The sequence below is a fragment of the Tachypleus tridentatus genome, chromosome 13 (genome assembly GCF_004210375.1).
Source record: "Tachypleus tridentatus isolate NWPU-2018 chromosome 13, ASM421037v1, whole genome shotgun sequence".
NCBI lineage: Eukaryota > Metazoa > Arthropoda > Merostomata > Xiphosura > Limulidae > Tachypleus > Tachypleus tridentatus.
Window position 1 is genome coordinate 54,469,619 of NC_134837.1, and position 7,331 is coordinate 54,476,949.

Below are 7,331 nucleotides of genomic sequence, written 5' to 3' on the forward strand. Positions count from 1 at the left end.
TCTGGTTGGTGTGCTGAATATATAGTTCATCAAGATCTGGTTGGTGTGCTGAATATATAGTTCATCAAGATCTGGTTGGTGTGCTGAATATATAGTTCATCAAGATCTTGTTGGTGTGCTAAATATATAGTTCATCAAGATCTGGTTGGTGTGCTGAATATATAGTTCATCAAGATCTGGTTGGTGTGCTGAATATATAGTTCATCAAGATCTGGTTGGTGTGCTGAATATATAGTTCATCAAGATCTGGTTGGTGTGCTGAATATATAGTTCATCAAGATCTGGTTGGTGTGCTGAATATATAGTTCATCAAGATCTGGTTGGTGTGCTGAATATATAGTTCATCAAGATCTGGTTGGTGTGCTGAATATATAGTTCATCAAGATCTGGTTGGTGTGCTGAATATATAGTTCATCAAGATCTGGTTGGTGTGCTGAATATATAGTTCATCAAGATCTGGTTGGTGTGCTGAATATATAGTTCATCAAGATCTTGTTGGTGTGCTAAATATATAGTTCATCAAGATCTGGTTGGTGTGCTGAATATATAGTTCATCAAGATCTGGTTGGTGTGCTGAATATATAGTTCATCAAGATCTGGTTGGTGTGCTGAATATATAGTTCATCAAGATCTGGTTGGTGTGCTGAATATATAGTTCATCAAGATCTGGTTGGTGTGCTAAATATATAGTTCATCAAGATCTGGTTGGTGTGCTGAATATATAGTTCATCAAGATCTGGTTGGTGTGCTGAATATATAGTTCATCAAAATCTGGTTGGTGTGCTGAATATATAGTTCATCAAGATCTGGTTGGTCTGCTGAATATATAGTCTAAGACCTTACCATCGCCTGGGTTCAAACTCTTGCACCAAATACATGAGATTCTTGTTCTTGGTCATGTTGACAAAAACTTTTATTGTGTTTCTTGTGACAGTTTTATATTTAGACTCGTGTTCAATTAATATGAAAGATATATATGAATGGAGCGTTATTGTTTTTAAGACTCGTAACGTTGTTAATTTAATGTGTAGAATTATACAAGGACTTTTCTTTACGTTATAATACTTGTATTTACGAGCATTCGGCTTTCAATACTGCACAGACATCACTTGTCAAATGTATAAAATATTGTTTGTTGTGGTTTCATTGTAAAATTAAACCTTTAAGTATACAATGTATTATTTGTTTATTTTTACTTCTCTCTCTATATATATAATCATATATTTCTTATTTTTAGTATTATAATTGCACCCCGCTAGTACAACAGTAAGTCTACGGATTTACAACGCTAGAATCAGGCGTTCGATTCCTCTCGGTGGGTTCAGCAGATAGCCCGCTATGGCTTTGCTATAAGAAAAACACACAAATAATATTATAATTATATATTTCTTACTTTTATAATAAGTCTATTACTTCGAAAAGAATGTTATATAATAAATACACTTATATGGTTTGTTTGTTTTAGAATTTCGCACAAAGCTACTCGAGGGCTATCTGTGCTAGCCATCCCTAATTTAGCAGTGTAAGACTAGAGAGAAGGCAGCTAGTCATCACCGCCCACCGCCATCTCTTGGGCTACTCTTTTACCAACGAATAGTGGGATTGACTGTAACATTATAACGCTCCCACGGCTGAAAGGGCGAGCATGTTTGGCGCGACGCGGGCACGAACCCGCGACCCTCGGATTACGAGTCGCACGCCTTACGCGCTTGGCCATGCCGGGCCCACTTATATGGTCAAATACACAAGCGTTGTCTGCCAGCAACCTTTTTACGAAACTTTGTGTGTTTAACTATCATTGTTATTGATATCTGGAAGGTCGTGGCCTCATGAGTTGCTTATCCGAACTATGAATCCAAAGGTTCACGATGTATTTCACGTTGCTGCACAAACAGACTTCGCAATTTGGGGTTCTGGGTTCACTATAAATGTGATTGTCAAATTCTACTATTCGATAAGACAAGAACAATTCAAGAGCTGGCAGCCAATGTTGTTGACCAGCCATAGCTGTCTCTAATTATAATCTTACAAGCTAAAGATAAGGCCTTACCTCTAGTCTCTGAGATCGTAATTAGGAAGAGCTATGGACAAATAACTTTTGGTACAACTTTGCTAGAAAATTCTAAAGAAAAAATATTTATAATATAATTTCAAAAATCATTAAAATACCCCTCGCTCGTAGATATACACTTTAACTGATCTTCAAGAAATTGCATAAATAATTCCATATGTTCCTGTTTTGTTTTCATCATAGTCTACCTAACTTTACAAAAAAAAAGTTTGCTTATTCATAAGTTTCTACAAAAATTAATTGTCTAAATTAATAAATAATGCACACTAAAAATTTTCACCTGTCTGAAACATAGAAACACAGATATGAAGAAAAAATATTGAGTGTTAATGGTATTACAAAGAATACTGGAATTAATCTGACTTTATAAACTTTTTTTTTTTTTTTATGGTTCAGTTAGAGATACCGTTACAGACTGATAACTGGCTAAATTAGTCAAATTTCAAGAATGTTTCACAATTACAATAAAAGTTGTAATAAGGCGAATTTATTCCAGCATTGTTTAATCCTTCTTTATTTATTTACATATGCGTGTATTTACGCAAGAAAAATATTCTAAGAAAGTATTGCTGAAGATTTACACAGTGCAGTTTCTGAAGGACAGTGTTTGGCTACATTAAAATAAAAATATCCAAACTTCACATGACGCTGTTTTCAGAATACTTCTAACTGCCTCTGACGGTTACCACTCTCCTTAAAAGGAAACCTACCCTTCAAGTCAAGGACGCACGTGAACTTCAAATCACAGGGTAATGGCCTGGCATGATGAATAAAAATGTTCATCACTTCCTTCATGGAGTATGTTTATAACCAGTTTGTTTAATATTCTTCAACAACAAAATCATTTCGAGATCGATGTGGTTTTCATCAGCTTGTTTTGTGGAAATAACGGTTGAGAGTACTAAAATTATTTTCGTTATAGTGCCATTGAACAAACAGCTATCTTAATTATCTAATTTTACATAAATTTTTATTACAGCACCAGTATGAATAAATAGTGGAAGACAACTAATTATTTTATTAAAAATTCATTTCATCTCATCTCTAAAATGCAGGTCATATACAGTCACTTTTATCCACACTTCAGTTATAAACTACCACCTTTCTTTTACAAAACATTGACTGCATACGTTTATTTATTTCGCGTTTGAAAGTATATCGTACTTTTGCCTTTAACCATTGGTAAAGACTTTGTCAGGCTTGTTTTTGCATCAAAAATTAACATTTATACATAAATTATTGTTAAAAAATGAATGTGCCCAATAAACATTATGTTCAAGTTTTGATTTGCCACGTCAAAAATGTTCCTTTTCTGTTTATTTGGTTTTAATTTAGATGTCCATGTTACAGTTTTAGCGCAAAGCTATACAATAGAGTCTGCTCACCGCAGGAAAGAGAACCTCGAATTTTAGCGTTGTAAGTCCGCGAACATGCCTCTGACCCGCCATTTATTTTTAAAAAGACTGTCAGGGTGTCTAGAAACAACAAAAATAACCTACCTATAGTAAATTCTTTGTACATGAACCATTGATTATTTCAAAAAGATTTTCCCAGGTACGTAGTGTTTAATATACATGTTAAAAATTCATTTATTTGCTAACAGGATCGCTATCAGCAATAAATGTACTCGTTTATTTAAACCTTACCAACTGAAATTGAGATGTTTATTAAGATTGGCTAGTTTGGTTGTATGAACATCATACAATTCATAAATAAAATATGAATCTACTTGGCTCAAAAACGTTTTTAAGCTTTAGCAAAAATTAATCAACTCAACGTTTACATAAATTAACGTCTAATTGCCACAAAATAAAGCTGTTTCGTGGTACTTGGAAAATGGAAACGAATCAACTAATACGTAATTTTAATTTTGTATGATCAAACGTTTGCAAATTAATATAATAACTTTTGTATATATTTTCTTTACTGTCTTATCAGACTTAATGGGTCCAGTGTGTAAATAATCTACAAGTCAAAATAACAATAAATTATCAAGATGTGTCGCCAGCAAAAAAGAAAATTAACTAGTGTGTGCTTAATATGTAAACTGTAAAATTTAAAGGAATCCTGTCTACCTATTACTTGAGTAAAACATATGCAGTTATTATTAGTGTAGCTTGTAGTTATTTAATTTCAATATCTTGTTTAATAGTTAAAGAAAAGCACATTGAACCAGTCATTTAGTATTGCCAGGTTCTTAAGTATGGACGGGCAGGATTCTTTATAGCAGGTAATAAGTGTCTGTGATTTGTTGGCGATAAATTTCAACAATAAAAAGAGAGTACAAGTCCACCTGTTTTAAAGTAATGCATTAAAAGAAGTCAAACGTATATACAAATGCTAGTTACACTGTTAATCACCACAGTTGTATCGAGAGTTTTAAATAATCATCTCTTACCATCAAAGTCCACGCAGTCTGGTTCAGTTAAGTTAGAATACAACTGACAGGACGAATTATTCTCCTTTGCTCTGTTGTCACAATATAATTGATGATTTTCACTTACGTTTCACTATTGGCTACCACAGTTGTTTCCAGAGCTTTAAATAATTGTCTCTTTTCGTCAAAAGCCCACACAAGTTTATTCAGTTAGTTAAGAATACAATCAGAAATACAAATTTTTATTCTCTGTCCTGTCGTTACAATACACTCTAAACTCACAACCATAAAGTCTAGATCTACCTATCTAACTATGTATCTAAATGTTTCGACGAGTGTATGTATATATACACACACACACACATATATATATATATATATGCAAGTAAAGAGAAAAACTTTTTAAAAAGAAAGTAAATACATGGATTACTAATATCAGTCCTTCAAAAACAATGGAAACAGGATAATAGGAATGCCATTTGAATCATCCCTACATAATAGCACGATAATTATGATTTCTTGAATTACTATGTATTAAAAATATTTATAAAAGTAGATACTTTCTTTGAAACTGTCAGCTCTTTCAAATTCGTTAACACCAATGTTTTATTTCTAAGTTGCTATAAAAAGAAGCAGAAGATGAAAAAGAAATTCAAACTTTTTGCTATGATATTTAGAAACATTCTTAAAACTTAGTTATTACATAGATATTGTTATAAAAAGAGAAAGAAAATACTATATAGTGTTATAAAGATGACCAATTGAGGAGATACTTCAAATACTTTTTTAAATGAACATTCCCAGCTATCCCCACATTGGCAATGCTGCTGCCTGCCTGAAATACACCTTACAGCAATATAAAACGTTCCATACAGTCTACTAGATATTACAATGCAACAATACTTTATTAAAACAATGAGAAAAATTCAAAACGTTCGAGTAACATGGCGTTAATTCAGAACAATTCAGTTACACAACGAATGATTCGTAAACAGTTACGTAAACAAATGTGGCAGAATGTTTGCTTCCGAAAATAATTTTAATACTCGAGCTATATAAGGTATCTAATTTATAATGAAGTGAGTAAAGTACTGTGGTATTTGGGAAGTTCCTGGTAAAATATACGAGATCCGCGAACTTGTTTTCAGGCTCGGATTTCGTATGCAGTTGTGTCTTCCAACAATTAATGAACAATGATACAGGACATAAGGAGTAAATATTTAATGAAGATCTTCACATTTTACAGTGTAAAGTATCATACAGTGCAAGGCAAATGATCGTGAGGTCGTATGTGTGACCAGTAGGGAAATGAAGACTTTATTGATTAATGTTAAAACGTAATACAACAGAATAAACCCCCACTTTAGCCTCTGCAAAATCCGAGTTTCCATTTAGATTTTTCCATAACAATAATAATCTATTCATTAAATAGAAACCTATGCTCCACTATCTCATGAAGAAACTTATAAACATTTCGGTTAATGGCGAACTTTAAGAATTACTTAATTTAATTAAATACAAAAGTTAAATGTCACCAACACAAATGAAAATTAAAGTTAACCCTAAAGTTACAAAAAAACACTAGAAGTTTTCAGAGAATAAAACTACATAAAAATACATAAACCTGTTACCAGCACTTAAAACCTAGTAATTTAATTTTTTTTGTGTGAAAGTTAAAAAGTATTTACCAAAACATTTACAAATGAAACAAATTCTGTAATTCTATTTAAAGACTAACACAAATTTCTTTAACATTTATATACTTGAAAATATCCTAAAACTCTGACAAAATGTAGTTGAAGCTTGCTCTCTCAGGTCTCAAAACTTTTTTAAAATATGGTCATAAACACTCGAGTTTATCACACAAGAAAACGATGATTGGTGTCTGTTAAATCATTTGGCCAGTAAATATCATGTACGATTCCACCCAGAACTAGTGCCTGATTCGCTGATAAGAACAGTTCATTGTGCTAATTAAAAAGCACGTTTTTATTTTTGCAAGAGATTTAGACATCAGCGAAAAAATAACCAACATTTGGAAAAAAACTTATAGCATAACACAACATTCCAGTAAACACCAAATTTATTCAAAAACCAAGTACAAAACTAAAGTCCACATTATGTAAAACCTACACTAACAAACACAATACCAACATAATTTATAAAATACAATGCAACAACTGTCATGACTTCTATATTGGAGAAACACGCAGAAAAATGGAAACTGGATTGAAAGAACATAAAAAAATACCTTCATACATTTTTTAACACTGCAAGTCAAATAAAACACAACATAACCATACAAAACACTTAGATACTAAGCAGGGTAACAAATATATAAACACACGCAAAATAAAAGAATCCCTACTTATACAGCAATTAAAACCAAAATTAAACCAGTATAAAGGAACACCTTTGTTCCTATACTAATTAATAACCTAACATCCAACTGCAACGTCCCTACAATCTCGTAATCGTTTATACTCTCTTCCCTAAGAGAGGTATCCGGCAACGGTCACTTGCAAACTCTCTTTGTTACCTTAAGATGACCTAGGAAGGTCGAAACATTGTTCTCTGCTTATCAATAAAAGAGTTATTACCAATACCAGCCGTTCTGAGATACATTTTTATTTCAAGTGGGTTTCTTGTCATCAAGAAAGACTGGTGAATGAAGTTTACCATTAAGGGAAAATAGCAAACGCCTAATGGCGAAAAAGTGATGACACATAGGCAAATGAGAGTTTCTCTAACAGGAAAGGTGTGATGTTGGGACCACTATGAGTTATACATAACTTGAAGACAGTGTCTTATAGTAATTTATCATTCTACCATCGTCCCCCGCTAGTACAGCGGTAAGTCTACGGATTTACAACGCTAAAATCA